Raw genomic sequence first — 17,629 nt, forward strand, 5'->3', positions numbered from 1 at the left:
ATAGTAAGACCTTTACTATTACTGCCATTTGTCCAAAATGTGCTTTTCCAGATAACTAATTATGATTCACAAATATTTGATCAATTTCAATAATAGTGTTTGGGGAGAAAATACACGGTGCACCTCAGAGCCCTGGATTTGGAGTTGTGGAGTTCAAGTTCTAGTCCTGGTTCTGTCATTAACGTCTGCAAACTTAGATCTCTCATCTGTTAATCAAGGTGTGCAAGACCCTATCCACAAAATGAATTATCAGAAAGTATATTTGGGGAATAAATTGGAACATAAATATCAGGAAGTGTTAATCATACACTAAATATATGCAAGACACTAGGCTCAGAGATGTTTTGCAGTAGTTATAGATTTACAATTCATCTTTAGAAAGTTAAAAGTATTTGAAAAGAAATTTGGAAGACATTGGGGTTTCAATTTATATAGAGGACGTTATCCCTGAGACCATGAAAACCTGAAAATGAAACTGAGCTGTAAGTAAAACTTACTATGGGGTTTCCAAGAGTCTATTCCAGTATGAAAGCAAAAAATAAATCATACACACACACACACACACACACACATGCACTTTAATATGCCATTACTTTAATTTGCCACACTCCTTTAGCCTGATTTCCCCTCCCCTATTTTCAACAAAGAGAAGAAGAAAGTCTTTCATTTCATCGTAACAGCCAACTATGATCTTCTATATTTCTATGTAATAATGATTGATGACAGGTAAAATCATATTTGTTATCTCACAATGGCAATTGATTCCTTAGATTTTCTTAGTATGTTAGAGAAAGGGACAGATAATTTGGACACCATATGTGTTCATTGTCACAATGGGAGGAAGATGTCACAAAGCCTGGAACACACACGCTGGGAGACAAGAGGTCTTCATTCCTGTGACTCTATCCATGCTTGGAGGAATCTGGGGACATCAGGCGAATCTCCCGTCATGCAGGGAACCACATCAGTATGTAGCATGCTTATAGTACTGCTTCCATGCAGTGGAATGTTATTTCCCTCTTTGGCATCCATCTCTTCAGATGAAAGATACTGCAAAATTCACGGCTGTCCTGCTCTGTTATGAGACTGGCAACCTGAATAGACAGAATCTTTTTCAGTTACAGATCTAGATATCTTTGGACCTGATTTTTGACATCACACCAATCAGATTACCTCTATCTTCATCAGGTTACTGTGTATAACTTTATAAACTCCTGTGGGCATTATCAGAGAGATGAACCTAAGAGACTATCCCAAGCATTTTGAACACATGCAAGACATTAGTTCCTGAATTCTTTCTTATGATTTCATAGCTAAGGAACCCTTCAAAAATGTGTGTGTGTGTTGGGGTGTGTGTGTGGCTGTCTCAGCCTAGTCTACTCAGAATCCCTTATGGAGGCACAGTCTTGAAATGAGAAATGAAAGGAGTTAACAGACTTTACTAACAGTGTCCATATTTTTATTCTTGGAAGTCGTGGCCCTACAGTTGTTAGACTGCAATCATCAAGAAATTCTCAGTACCATCTTCCAGGTATTAGGCTGAAAACACCAAAAAAGTTTAAATAAATAAATAAATAAATAAATAAATAAATAAAATAAGGATGTGGTTTTATCTCGCTCTCATTTCAAATGCATTTCAAAGTTTGGTTTCAAATATTGCAAAGGTAAGAATCTGCTTGCTGCTACGTAATTCTGATTTATGGCTTAATGCTAGATGCTACCTCATGCTATTTTGTCTGCCCTCACTATGGTTTGCCTCACTTATTATTAATTTTCTTCTTCCCTCTTCCTTTATAATCTTGGTTTACTATATATTAATAGAACTTCAAATTCCACAGGGTGTGGTTGTAATGCAAGTAACTCACAGGGCTTAACAGTATATTTAGTTATTTTAATTTGTTTTTTTCTTTAATGTTTATTTATTTTTGAGAAGGAGAAAGACAGAGCACAGCGGAGAAGGGGCAGACAGAGAGGGAGACAGAATCTGAAGCAGGCTCGAGTCTCTGAGCTGTCAGCACAGAGCCCGATGCAGGGCTTGAACCCATGAACCGTGAGATCATGACATGAGCTGAAGTCACACATTCAACCGATGTAGCTGCCCAGGTGCCCCTTAACAGTATATTTAGATAATGAAAAGTATTGAACACTGAGTCCGGAGGGGGCAAAGTTGTTTGTATCACTTCTGCCTCAGAGAAAACTGCTCTGAGATTCAGTCTAAGGAGACTGAATTCTCAATCTGTGGAAATGTGATTTGGTGGATGGTCTTGCTGCTTTTTCTGAGGTATATCCTGTTGCTCTTCCCAGAGGTGAGCCCTGGGATGAGGCTGCATTGTGAGCAGCAGATGCCCTGCCCAGAGGCCAGGGTAATTGGAAATGCTGCAGAACATCCTGTTCCTGGGAGACCTTCTGCCTGGTTGTTTGTGCCCTAGAGATTTGGCTCCTGGCATTCTTGCCCAGACCTTTGGACTTTGGCAAGGCCAATTCTTTTTTTATTTTTATTTATTTAAAAAACATTTTTTAATGTTTATTTATTTTTGAGAGAGAGAGCCAGACAGACTGTGAGTGAGGGAGGGGGATAGAGAGAGGGAGACACAGAATCTGAAGCAGGCTCCGGGCTCCATGCCGTCATCACAGAGCTGGATGCAGGGCTTGAATCCATGAAGCACGAGATCATGACCTGAGCCGAAATCGGATGCTTAACCCACTGAGCCACCCAGGTACCCCTGGCAAGGCCAATTCTTTGTTTCTGTCTTCATACGTGTGCTATTCTGGCTCTTTACGAGGTTTCATTTTGTGTGTGTTGTGGCGGTGAAGGCTCCGCCAACTGCCTGGCCCTGCACTTGCCCATGGACACTCTGTTAAATTTCATAAGTGGCAACAAAACGTGCACTTAACTTGGAAATAAAAACTATTACTTGAGCAAAAATATAATGAAACATCTTTCCTATTGCCAAAATAATGAGGGCCAGGTCTCTGGCTTTCATGGTGATTATGAACATCTTGACTACTGCCAGATGCCAATGCTAACTTTTAGCTATACATCTTGATTTGAATAGTGTATATGGGAAGAGCACAATCAGAAGCTTTTGAACATGTAGTGCCAAGTTGAATACAATAACACATTATCCTAGCAAAATCCTTCCAACATCTTGGTGTCTGTTATCTATTAAATGAAACCAAAATGTAAAAACAGTATAAATAACAAAACCTTCCTCATTAGAATTTTGTGAAGGATACCAACTATCCTCATGAAGTATTTTAAGTCTCATAATTATTGATCATAACATTGCATACCATAGATAGGACATGGACGAGTGGAAGACTGAAGTGATGAGGCTAACATCACACAATGAGCTGGGGAAAATCTGAAAATAGAGAGAAATCCAGATTTTAAGAAACATAGTCATATTTGGACAAAGTCCCAGAGTTTAAGCAACAAGAGCATGTGATACAGAACCTGAAGTCACAGGTATGTAGGCAAATTATACAGCTACACTCGTGCAATGCAGGTGAAGTCACACTAGTCTTTGGAGTGTTGCTGAGGTGGGTTCTGTGATTGACTGGGAGGAGCAGTGTGCAGGTGACCCTCTGAGAAGTCTCCCCAGGTTCCTGATGGAGATGGATGGGAAAGCTATAGACAGAAAGGGAGAAAATGCCTCCAGTTCTGTGCAGTGGGATCGTATCTTCCACCCCCAGCCACTTAAAGTCTTGTCAGAACTCATGGCCTTTTAGCTGGAAAAGCATGACAGAAAAACTGTCCGGCATTTGGTTATGAAACAGGAAAAGATGACTGGGCAAGGCTTTGTAAGCAGTCAGCATGTAGAGAAAGAAGGAAATTCAGGCAAGATATGTCTTTGCTGTTTGCCTCAAGTTATATTTTGCAACACATAATGGCAACAATTAAACAAGGACACAATATTATCTCATTTGTGCTGTTTACTTCCCAGGATGTGGAACATTTTCTGCAGGAGCCCATCTTTATCTCTAGGAGCCTCTGGCAAACAGTTCCATTTCAGCTCAGGTCTTTTTGTAGAAGGAACTTGATGTTAAAAGCAGCTGGCTCCTTCTGCCCTCAACCCCCTCTGGTGGTTAACACGTTTATCATCTTTGTTCTGAGTCGCACTCAGTCTGGTTCCATTTTTATTTCTGTTCATTTTTAATGAGTTAGTAACTCAGCAATCCTGGCTCAAAATCTCTGGAACCATGGGTTGTTAATAAGGATTGAATCAGCTTGCTGGCTCATAATAGGCTCTGAATCCAGTAACATTCATGGTGTTCATTTACTTGGGTGGTTATTGGATCCCAGTAGGACAAAGGGTTAACAAGAAGAATCCAGTCAAAGCCTCTCTGGTTGCCAAAAGAGCTCTAGTTGCAGAACCTCTGCCCTCACTGAAGTATCAGTCTTCAGAGGAGGATGGTACACCCGCTTCTATTATCACTCATTTGGCTTTATAAGAACTTCCATGTCTTCCCAACCAGTAAGCATGTAAGAATTGCTTCAAACTCTATGAAATACATGCTATGACAATTTTCTCATTAGAAATTACCTACAGGGGTGCCTGGGTGGCTCGGTCAGTTGAGCGTTGGACTTCAGCTCAGGTCATGATCTCGCGGTCCGTGAGTTCAAGCCCCACGTCGGGCTCTGTGCTGACAGCTCAGAGACTGGAGCCTGTTTCAGATTGTGTGTCTCCCTCTCTCTCTGCCCCTCCCCGACTCATGCTCTGTCTCTGTCTCTCAAAAATGAATAAATGTCAAAAAAATTTTAAAAAAGAAATGACCTACATTACAGCTGTAACTGTATATGCTGAACCTTATGCAGAATGATAATAGAACTTAACTGAGTAGTCAGTAACTTGTATCCAAAAACTACCATCATCACATATGCCAAGGGAAGCATCGGTGAGTATATTTAAGATGCATTTAAATGAAAAAACAAAACAAAACAAAACAAAAAAACAGAAATAGTGAAGTAGAGAAATCCCGATTGTAGGATGAATAAAGCCATATCTTGTTAAACCCAAATGCTTACAAGATTATATACAGAAAGATAATTTGTGCACAGCATGTAAATAATCATGATGCTCAGTGGGAATTATTTGCATTTTAATTGCTACTAGTAATGGAGACAGTTGTGTCTTCTTATTTTCATTAGAAAGAATGGTTTACCATAAATGTAATTCAAGGTTTTATCTTAAAAATGGTACTCTAAAAATCTTGGTCACATTCTTCTATTATTTGATGTTCTTCTCTTTACCTCTGTTTTGTTTGTTGTTGTTGTCGTTTAAATCAACTGTTCTAACTGATTGAATAGGGCTCAAGGTAGTCTGTGTATGGTTTTCTGAAAGCCAGCCTGCAGGCTGAATTAGAAACAGCAATTGTCTCTTTGAAGAGAGAAGTTGAATTTGAAGTGTCATTAGTTTAAGTGCCAGGGTAGTACCCTACAGCCTTGGTTACTTTTTACATACCATATCCTTAAAACACTTCTACTATAACTTTCTTCATGTTGTTTTTAAATGGTGTACCTTTTACTTTAGTAAACTTTCTTTAAATGAGAATTTTAGATGATGACTTCAGATAGAAAACCAGTATCCTCTGCCACGATAGATGAGGGCCACAAAAAGAAATAATGGTGAAAAGAAGAAAATATTATTGAATTCTAGTTAAAAGCTGGAGCTTGCCAAGGCACTGAGCCTAAGGCTTTCTCTCTTTTGTTTATTTTGTGTCTCTCTTACTCTCTCCTTCTTTTTTGGTAAAGTGTAAAGATGTGTTGAAGACACCAAATGGAGACTTTCTTTAGACATATTGAGGCGTGTAGGGAAATTGAAAAGGGAAGAACTTTCTCACAATATGATTTAGTGGAATGAACATCTTCCCCAAACTCCACATTACCTTCACCTTAGAAAACAGTGCCCCAGGAAAGCCATCTAACAACTCCTAAGTTTAACAATTGGGGGTGATAGTGTACAACTCTTCAAGGGAAGCCAAGTTGGACCCATGGCTCTTATTCTCCAAGATTATTTTTCCTCTTGGGGATTTTCACCAACTGCTGCTGCTGCCACCACAATGGCCTCCAGGTGAGCCCTCCCGGACATTCTGGCTCAAGCACGAACAGAGGCTTCCCTCCTTACTTCCTCCTGGAAATTTAAATAAGACTTTACAAGCAAATGGCTTAATAAAAAGGAAACACCCAGAATGACTTAGTCTTCCTTTTCCTCTTTGGTTTGGAGTTTCCCAGAGGCAGTGGTTCTCAAACTTAAGCTTGCATGGAAATCACCTGGAAGGCTTATTAAAGGAGGGTGTGCTGGACCTACTCCCAAAATTCTGATTCAACAGGCCTGTGTTGGGGCTGAGACTTTACATTTCAAACAAGGGAGCAGGTGAGGCTCGGGCTGCTGGCCGGGGAATCACCCTGGGAGAACCACTATCCAGAGACCTGTTACTGCCTGGTGTCTACTGCCTGCCTGCTTTTCTGAAGGCCCATATTTGAGGTATGTGGCGAGACTCTTTAAGGGCCGGGTTATAATTCTAAAATGGAAAGGCAGCTGGAGTCATAAATAAGATGGAGTTGAATTCTCTCTCTCTCAAGTGAGCAGAGATCAGCTCTTTGGTCATACCGCACAAATACCTCCCTCTCACTGAAGTCACCCAACAATATGTTCTCAAATCTCAGGAATTTCACTTCACTAATATTGACCTATGTTTCACAGTTATTGTTGGTCATGCTGCAAATGCCTGAGTGTGCAGGAACCCGGTTGTAGTTATTCAAGCTATCATTGCTTCCTGAGTTAGGTGCATTTTTGGTACTGCATGAATGGATTTAATTGTCATTTAAAATGTCTTTGAGGGGCGCCTGGGTGGCTTGGTTGAGTGGCTGACTTCGGCTCAGGTCGTGATCTTGCCTTCGCGGGTTTGAGCTCCGTATCAGGCTCTGTGCTGACAGCTCAGTCAGTGCCTAGAGTCTGCTTGGGATTCTGTGTCTCCTTCTCTCTCTGCCCCTCCCCCCACTCATGCTCCCTCGCTCTCTCTCTCTCTCTCTCTCTCTCCCCGTCTCTCCTTCTCTCTACCTCTCTCCCTCTCTCTACCTCTCTCCCTCTCCCTCTCTCTCTCTCAAAAATAAACATTAAACAAATTTAAATCTCTTTAAAATTACAATATTATGATTAAGCATTGAAACAAAATGTTACTGTGTATGAAGACAGGCATGGGAATAAAGCAGTGGGGCTTATGTTTGGTATTGAAACAAATAATTTGCCACTAGAATGATTGCAATTCAGTATTCTTAAAACAAGCTATGATAAAAGTTTCACTTTTAGATAGCAACATTTACAAAATACCTATACATAGTTTATAGTTATTTAAATGATGTGATAGTGAAAAATATTAATCTCACCTTAAAAATAAGACATATATAGATTTAAAAATTCCTTTAGGGGATGTGTGAGCAAAAGTGAAGACCTCAGCTCTAGACTGCAGTTTTCCAAATGACCCTCGCAGTACTGGCACCTGGCCAAAATAAATTCTTTGACGGTCCATGGAAAAATGAGAAAGAAGGAAAATTTATTGATTTTTTTTTTTAATGAAGCAAAATGTTTTCGGTTTAAAGTTCTGTCTTGTCTTCTGAAATAAGTTCCTTTCTACATTTTTGGAAGGGAGGAAGTTAGAATATCCTGTAGTTTCAAAATTATGATGTTTATACTTAACAGGCTTTTTTTCTTTTCCACATTTCATTTTAAAACAACAACTGTATGTTTTATAGCCCCTATATAAACCAGCTGCCCATAAGTAGATGAAGCTCAGTTTTCATTGTGCTGATACACACACATGTGTGGCCTATAATTTGCTAAGCTTTGCAGCTGAAAGCAGACAAAATTGTGAAATCCCTGAAGATATACAAAATAAATTTCAAACTAGAGGACTATCATTTTAGGCGTAGTACATTTTAATCAGCATTATTTTACTTGGTGGTTAAGAACGTAGTAGCATGATGTACAAAAGATGTTGCTTTATTGACGTTTGATCAAACAATATCCCGGCACCTAGATAAACCCATGCTTAATACATATGTGCTGAGTTGATTGATGACTGAAAGCCTTGGGCTGAAAATCCTACTTGTCTATAATTTTACACTTACCTCTGTGGCTTTGATAGAACTCATAGTCCTGAATGGTTAAGGGGATAACTTTAAGGCAGACCCACATTTGAGGCGGATTGGGAGATGGCGCAAGGAACAATATTAACAGTACACAAGCCCTAAAGCAAACACACACAGTTGCTGATGGGAGGCACTTATAAGAGCACAGGGGGTGTTGGGATGAGGAAGGAATAAAGGTTATTCTGTACAGTCTGGCATATAGCCAGTATTTCAACATGTTGATGAATGGATGAGCAAATGAGATATTTGAAAAATTTTCCCATTATGAATTTTTTCTCGTGAATCAAGTTATTTTTTTTAAATATTAGTCCAAGGTTAAATAAAGTGTCAACCACATGAAACAAATCATGTATTAGCCATGAAAGCAAGTAGTGGCTCCTATGCCACAAAAAGAATTAGGATTAGAATGAGTAAAAATCAGGTGGCTGGCAGAGTAAATATTCTAACAATTGGACTGTGACTTAATGAGAAATCGGCTCTTTTATGTCTTCATTTATTTTTGTTTGGGTTTGTGGGGATATACTGGATTAATTTGCTTCTGATGATTGTATCCTTCTTGGGAGAAATGGAACAAGTGACTAGTTACTAGAATTACCTACCTGTGGATGGCAGATAGGCTGAGGTGAATGGAGAGAGCCAACGTATGTTTTCTGTGTCAAGCACAATTTCACAGACTGAATTCTATCTGAAATTTGTTTTTATTGGTTCCTTCATTATTACACAAACAGAGCTAAAAAAAAAAAAAGAAACCAAAAAAAAAACCAAAAACCAAAAACAAAACAAAAAAAAAACAGATCAAGTGTTTAAGCACAGAATCACATGATTTAATGTCTTACAGACACAAGGGGTCAGCATTTCAACATAGATGACTCTTGATGGCTTGGCTTTCTTGTTCAGTTCTGCTGCTCTGCACTGGCTTGATGTGCTTATGTGTATGAGGGTGGATAGGGAAATAAATTTCAATTTGTATTTTGCAAATCACTTTCTTTTCCAGTTTAGTATGTTGACGCCTTTCTTGGAGATGTAATCAATCTGATATTTCCATGGGAATGATATCTAACAGTGAGTCTGCGCAGCCTCACTGGTCCCTGTGGTTTCAGCAAGCTTCAGTGAGCTACTGATTTACATTAATTTCCCTCTCCCTGAAACAGTTTCTTAACCCACAGAGTCTTTAGTCAATGGTTGCTTAATAAATATACTGGATACATTTATTCCTGAATGGTACTATTTTATTGATGCCAGTTTTCCAGGAAAAGGGGCTATGGGGCTAGTGAGGTTATATGTTGATTCTGGGCTCGTTTAGCGTTTCTGACTTAGTTCCACGATATCGCTCCGTGTTTGATCTGACCTTTGATTTCCCATTCCTAACTCAGTGCAAGTGCTTGAGACAATATGTCTTGGGATATGTCATATTTTTCTCAGAATTAAAAAAAATTTACAGACAGGAAAATCCACTCCCTTTGGCAAACAGTTCTATGAGTTTTGACAAATGAATAGACGTATATAAAACTACCATAATGAGGGTAAAATTCTGTCACCCCGAAATGTTTTTTTCTGTTGCACCTTTGTAGTCAACCTCTCCATCATAACCCTTGGCAACTACTGATCTGTTCCCTGTACCCATAGTTCTGCCTCTTCTAGAACATTATATAAGTTGAATTAGATAGTATGTAATATTTGAGTCTAAATTCTTTCACTTAGCATAACGCATTTGAGATTCATCTATGTTGTCTTGTTGTTTTAATAGCTGGCTAGTGTTCTTTCATGAGCATGTACCACAGTCTGTTTAACCACTCACCAGGTAAAGGACATTTGGGTGGTTTCTGGGTTTTGGTGATTATGAATAAAGCTACTATAAACATTTACACACAGGTTTTTCTGTGAGCATAAGTTTTCATTTCTTTTGGGTGGAGTGGTTATTTAAAATATTCTTTAATTTCAAAATTATGATGTTAGTACACAATAAACTCTTTCCTCCTTGCATTTCCTTTTATAGCAACAATTATGTGCTTTACAGGCCAGCACAAGGAAGCTACCCATAAGTGGCTGAAGTTAAATTTCATTTTGCTGCTGAGAGATATGCAAAAGTGTGGCCTATAGGGGTGCCTGGGTGGCTCAGTCAGTTAAGTGTCCGATTCTTGGTATCAGCTCAGGTCATGATCTCAGGGTTTCATTGGTTTAAGCCCTACATCAGGCTCTGCTCTGGCAGTGTGGAACCTGCTTGGGATTCTCTGTCTCCCTCTCTCTCTGTCCCTCCCCCACTCACACTATCTCTGTCTCTTTCAAAATAAATAAATAATCTTAAAAAAAAAAAAAAGTGTGGCCTATAACTTGATAGGCAGCTGAAAGAACCTAGGAGTGGAGTTGCTAGGTCAAGGGTAATTGCTTAATCATTCTCTTCAAAACCCTCCAAACTTTCATAAAAATTGAAGACATGTACAGAATGTAGATTCCTGCACCCAGAGAATGTTCATGCCCTTACAGAATTTAAACCTAAACAGTAATAACATTTTTTTTTTTTTTGAGAGCGAGCACACACATGCGAGTTAGGGAGGGCCAGAGGGAGAGAGAGAGAGAGAAAGAGAGAATTTTAAGCAGTCTCCAAGACCAGAACAGGGCCTGAAGCAGGGCTCAACCTCATGACCCTGAGATCATGACCTGAGCCGAAATCAACGCTTAACTGACTCAGCCACCCAGGCGCCCCAGTAAAAACATTTTTAACCCAGAAGAGATCTTATGTGACATTTAGACCCTACTTTATAAATGAGTAATGTGAGGCCAAAAGAAAGGAAGAGTTTTGCTCAAGGCCATTTAGCTATCCAGCCACAAGTAGATCTCTGGTCTTCTGGCTTTCCTTCCAGGACTGTCAACTCTAATTTTCTTGCCATTTGGTAAATAATGATAATGGATTTCAAATAGAAGTAACAAGAATAATACTCCACAATGTGTGATTTTATAATGTTTTTAATTTATTAAAAGTATTTTTATTTTGCCATAACTAGTCCCTCCCTAGTTTTTCCCATCTCAGTTAACAGCATCACCATTCACCCAGTTACTCAGATCAGAAACTTCCTTATTATCTTTGATGCTCAGTCTTTAGAAAGTTCCCTGTCACAGAGCAGGCATTCAATAAATATTCAGAGAAGGAATGCCTGAACAAATACATGTGCTTGAATGTCTAATATCTGGTATAACTCACACTTCTTTCATATCATAGGTTGAAGAGGCATTCACATGAACAGTCAGTCTCAAACATTTGACATGTAAAGCATGACATGCCTTTTGGTATGCTTCTTCTTTATTTTTTTTAATTTTTTAATGTTTATTGTTTATTTTTGAGAGAGAGAAAGACAGACTGTGAGTGGAAGAGGGGCAGAGAGAGAGGGAAACACAGAATCTGAAGCAGGCTCCAGGCTCTGAGTTGTCAGCACAGACCCTGATGCAGGGCTTGAACCCATGAACCATGAGATCATAACCTAAGCGGAAGTTACAAGCTTAGTCGACTGAGCCACCCAGGTGCCCGCTTCCTTATTTTTAAAATGACTTGAACTAATTAAACATATTTATAATGCAATGTGAAAGATTGTATTTGTTTTTAAATTTTTGTTGTTAACCTGTGGTGCAATATTAGTTTCAGGAGTAGAGTTCAGTGATTCATCACTTACATTCAACACCCAGTGTTCATCATAACAAATCTAGCCCATCTCTTGCCCACATCCCTACATCAACCCTCAATTTGTTCTCTATTGTTAAGAATCTCTTGTGGTTTGTTTTCTTCTCTCTTCTCCACCCACTTCCCTTATGTTCATCTGTTTCATTTCTTAAATTCCATATATGAGTGAAATCATATGGTATTTGTCTTTCTCTGATTGACTTATTTTACTTAACATAATACGTTTTAGGTCTATCCACACCATTGCAAATGGCAAGATTTCAATCTTTCAAGAGGCAGGAGTTAAGATAGAAGAGAAGTAGGGGCATGTTGTGCTTTCCTTGTCCCTCAAACAAAGCTGTATTGAGGTCAGATACCTTGGAACACCCAGGAAATTGATTTGAGTACTAGCAGAAGGGGCTCCTTCTGGTGGTGTCTCAGAGGGGAGGGAACCCTTTCTGTGGAGAGACAAAAGGGAAAGATAGAGAGAGGGGTTGAGTGCGGTATTGGGTTCCCATAAAACAAAACCCTCTCCTGACCACAGACTGGAGAGTGAGAGGAACTGAGTGTTGCAGTTTTTTTGCAAACAGCACGTGGAAGTGTATGACTTTCCCCAGAGTGGATCTTTGGCATGTGCTCCTTGGGAGAAGGATGCTGACTTCAGAGTGGTTAGGGTAGAGTAGGGAGCTCCTGAGTCACACTGGGAGAGAACATTCCCCTTCTTAGAGTACGCTTATTTGGAAGAAGGTACATTGCCTCTTCAAGGAAAAAGACCCTGCAGGTGCCAGCAAAAAGTCTTTCATTGGCAGGATATAGAGGTGTGTACAGAGGGGAGATAACCTGGTTGCTGCTTTCCCAGTGATATCTCATAGATTCCATATAATGTATAGGTATGGGTCTATTTTTCTGGTATTGTATTTTTTTAATTTTGTAAGTACTTATTTACTTCTGAACCTTGGGATTAGTTTTATTGGTGGCTGGTAATACTCAGAATTCTGTTTACTATTAGGCATTTTATAATGCTACTTTATATGTCTCTCTTTTAAATAACAGCTTGAGACAAGATATGTTTTAATAGGGAACTATTTTTATAAGGAATACATACCAAACAAATATTAAGATTTTTTTGCCATGAGTGTGATAGTTTTGTTAATTGATAAATAACGTACTGTATGATATTAATTTCAGGTATACTATATAACAATTCAACAATTGTATACATTACTCAGTGCTCACCATGATAAGTGTAGTCACCATGGGTCTATGAGGTTTCAGATGCCTATGAGGTGTCTAATTTAAAGATCAAATAGGTTATATATTCAGATTTGGAGCTCATAAGAAAGTTATGGGTCCAATATGGGTCACCATAGAGATGAAGTATCTTAGGTCTGGTTTTAAAAAGCACAAATTTCCCGAGTGACCAGTGGGTCACTGGGAATGACATTACTGAAGAAGTCTTTCTAATTGCACTCCTTGGCTTCCAGATTGATATATTCTACCTATCAGAGACAGGACAACACATAATGACCATTGGCATAAAGTATATTGTGAAAGCAACACCTCAGCATCACAGTGTATCATCTTTAAGCTGGCACCTTAAAAGTCCCTTCAAGGGACTGGTCCATTCTCCATCATGACAGCAATGTCTGGGTTACACAGTGTGTGGGAGACCAGCAGTAGACCAATCTACTTTTAGTTTGTACCAACTACCAAACTGATCTACCAACAACCAGGCCTAGGTTTCTTCCTCCTCTATCATTGGATGGGTTCTCCAGTATTCTATAACAGAACCAGTCTAGCATGCCCACATCTCTAGGCCCTTAGATCATTTCCTAAGAACTCTACCGAAACTTTTCTGGCAGTTCCCAGAGGCCATTGAAAACAAAAGCAGACAAAAACTAGGGTAGAGGCCCACAGACTAGTAAAGGTGGTTTGAGGGGACCGGCAGACCACCAATGGTGTATACTACAAAGCCATAGGAATGGATGATGTAAAGAGAGGGTAAGGTGAGAAGGGCAAGGACTTGAGACATAGTCCTCCATTTAAGACCCCAATATTCAATGGTTCATGAGAGGCAATTACCAACAAGTGAGACAGGAAAAGAGTTGCAAAGAGATGATGCCCAGACAGGGTTTTAAGAGAAAAGGATTATTGCAATGAATTGGCAGATGCTGAGTCATTAATGATGTGATGTAACATGGGGGTCTGGGAGTGAACAGCCAAGAAAGAATTCTTGAAATGTCTTTGGTGCAAAAAAGGTGGTTTTATTAAAGCACAAGGACAGAACTACTGGACTGAAAGAGCTGCACTGGGATTGTGAGGAGTGAATGATGATACACTTATAAATTGAGAGGGGGTTAGGAATGCTGTAAATCTTTAAGAAATTTGGAAGCAAAGTTTTCAGGACCTTGAGGGGCTAGCTGCCATGTAAGATAAGGTCATTTACTACTGTCTAGTAAATCCTTAGTCATGAGACCCTTCAGATGTATATCAGGGAGCCATATGTTTGGAGAATGATTGCTAACATATATCTTGGGGCAGTGGGGGGTTGAGGGGGATAGAAATAAACGAAGTTTCCAAAGGGATTTTTGTATGTTAAAGAAGACTTACAGGATCCTGGAGGTTGGGCTAATGTCAATCTAAGGTTGCCTTTTGCCTCTAGCAGACCTCAATTAGGAGGTTGAGTTCCTGGAGGAAGGTCACTCTTCCTGTCCCACGTACTTGTCAATGGGCTGTAAGTTATAAGGAAACTTAACTTTTTCTACATTTTTTGCCTTTTTTCTCCACATCATTAAGTAATCTGAGAATTCAAAAGTATTCAGTGGATGTAGTGTCATGGAAGAAAATGATGACATTGACAAAAGCAATGTCAAGTGGGACAGTGGGCCCAGCAGCCAGATTTAGAATGAAGAATGGGAGGGGAGTGCGGGGGGAGAAAATAAAGTCAAATAAAAAAACATAACAGTGGAAGCAAGGAAATAAGATGATGGATGGGGAGGCTATGGAGTTAGGGACGATTTTTTTTTCATTGTTTATTTAAGTTTGGAGAGTGAGCATATAGCTTAATGCTAGTAGGTAAGAGGGAAATGTGGGGAGAAGAAGAAGTGTGTGTGTGTGAGAGAGAGATAAAGGGAGAGGAATTGATACTACTATGCATGATCTCTGAGAAGAATCTAAGCCAAGATGGAGAGACGGTTTTTTATGGTAAAAGATAATCTCCACACTGAAACAGGAGGGAGGAGAAAGGGAGGGTTTAGGGATTTGGTGGTGGGAAGTTGAGGGTATGACGTTCCAATATGATGGCTTATTTTCCCCGAGTAGGAGTTAAGGCCATTTGCTAAGAGTTTATGCGTTAGAGAAAGTAAGAAGTTTGAGGATAGAGGACAGTGTCTGAAGGAAAGCTCAGTTAGTGCACAAAAGGTGGGTGAATGACAACAGCTATGAGAGGGATAGACAGTAAAAGGCTGAGTAACAAACATGAGGCTCAGCAGCTCCAGGGTTTGAAGAAGGTTGAAAACAGTTGTCTGAAACTTGGACTCACTTCCCACCTAAAGTGCTAGGCACATTAAGAAATAAACAAATTCTGTTAGAAAGGACTATAAAGGAATTTAGGTTTAATAATGAGCACAAAGTATAGCAAAGATAAAAATGAGAATATAGAATTGTTTATCATGGAGATGAAGTTTCTGGAGAGTAAACTGAAGAGTTTGGGAACAAAGATTGAAACAGGGATTAGGTCATAGAGGAGAAAACCCAGAGCATTACTCAAACAAACAAAAACTGCTCTGATTTCTTTTTCTTGTCTTCTCTCTCACTTGTTCTCTCTCTTGCTCTCTCACTCTCTCTCTTTCTTTTTCTCTTCAAACCAGTAAAGACACCATTCTTTTCTATTTATTATTACAAACTGTTCCTTACCCAAGGCAAGTCAATTGGGATGGATTGCAAAATTTAATTAAAATAAAGCCTAACTAGAATTGACATTTATTGGCTACTCAAGTCTAAACTGAGGTGTTGTTTTTAAAGATACATTTGTGTTGGGTCATTAATACAGTTCACCCTTTTGCTGTGATTACAACTTAATATGATCATCTCTCTTCTTTTTCTTTGACCTCACCCTGACATGGTTGAATGTTTTGCTGTAATTTTTAAGTGATCTACATTTATTTTTATTTTTTAATTAAAATTTTTTTAATGTCTGTTTAATTTTGACAGAGAAAGAGACAGAGTGCTAATTGGGGAGGGGCAGAGAGAGGGAGACACAGAATCCGAAGCAGGCTCTGAGGTGTCAGCAAAGAGCCCAATGCAGGGTTCAAACCCACAAACCACAAGATCATGATGTGAGCTGAAGCTGGTTGCTTAACTGACAGCCACCCAGACACCCCTACATTTGTTTTTAAATGCAACGTATGTAACTATTAATCAAGAATTGGCTAAAGATGTATTTGTCTCCCAATTCTATTAGAAGGTCTGTTACTATGAGTCCTTCAAAAACCAGTTGGGTCAGAGAGACTATAAACTTGAGGAGAAGAGTAGGTATACCTATATCTTGCAAAGTAAGGGCATGTCTGCAGATGAGAAATTTTCATCATTTTTTTTTTCTGGCCGCCTTGTTTTTAGGTTCACAGTGTGTTTTGTTTTTATTTTTATGTTTATTTGTTTTGAGAGAGAGAGAGAGAGAGAGAGAGAGAGAACATGCAAGCAGGAAAGGGGCAGAGAGAGAGGGAGAGAGAGGATCCCAAGCAGGCTCTGTACTGACAGCACAGAGCTGACACAGGGCTTGAACTGATGAACCATGAAATCATGACCTGAGCTGAAACCAAGATACCCACAGTTAACTGACTGAGCCACCCAGGTGCTCCTTTCATAATTCTTAATTGTATACTTCATTAAACCTGAGAAGGTAGATTGAAACAATACAGACAGAAAAGTAGGTTAGCTTTAAGTTGTTGAAACTTAGTGACTGACACCATGAGAACTGGGCTGTGGTAAGAATATTCTCACTGCTGCAGGGAAAGTGGGGTGGAAAGGAAGAGATTGGAGGGGAAAGAAAAGTAGGAAGCTGCTGTCATAGTCTAGGTGAAAAATAGCATGAGTCTAATCTACACACATGACCAGGACTACAAAAATGGTGAACGAAAAAATTCCTCTTTTCTCCTCTCGCTTCAACACTTCTGGTACCAAGTATATATATATAGGGTTTTTCCCACACCAACCAATTTTTCACTTCTCTGGACACCAGCTAAATGTCCTATAATTCACTTATGGCACTAATGACCTGGAGTTAGCTCAGACTTCACAGTTTAAGAGCTCAGTCCCACAAGACTGTCCTTTGCTCAACCCTAGAATGCCAGTCACAAGTCTAGGTTGTCACCTGGGGTTCTGACTGACCAGCTATAATCAGAGGTTCCTGTAATTCCCTGCCTCAGGTTTGATAATTTGAAAGAACAGCTCACAGAACTCAGGAAAAGAATGTACTTACATAGAGTATTGGTTTATTATAAAAGCATACAACTGAGAAACAGGTAGATGGAAGAGGTGCACAAGGCAAGATATTGGAGAAGGGATGTGGAACTTCTATGCCTTCCCAGCACCTCCAGGTGTTAACCAACCCAGAAGCTCCCTAAACCCCTTTGGGGAAGCTTTTCACGGAGGCTTCATTTCATCCACACACTTGATTAGATTATTGGTCATTAGTGTTTGTCTCCACTCCCAACCCTTCTTACCTCCCTGGAGGTCAGGGGGTGGGGATGAAATTTCCGACCCTTTCATCTCACCCTTGGTTCCTCTGGAAACCAGGCACGGTCACCTTATTAGCATAAAGTCAG

Source organism: Lynx canadensis, chromosome A1 (assembly GCF_007474595.2).
Source record: "Lynx canadensis isolate LIC74 chromosome A1, mLynCan4.pri.v2, whole genome shotgun sequence".
NCBI classification, from domain to species: Eukaryota; Metazoa; Chordata; class Mammalia; order Carnivora; family Felidae; genus Lynx; species Lynx canadensis.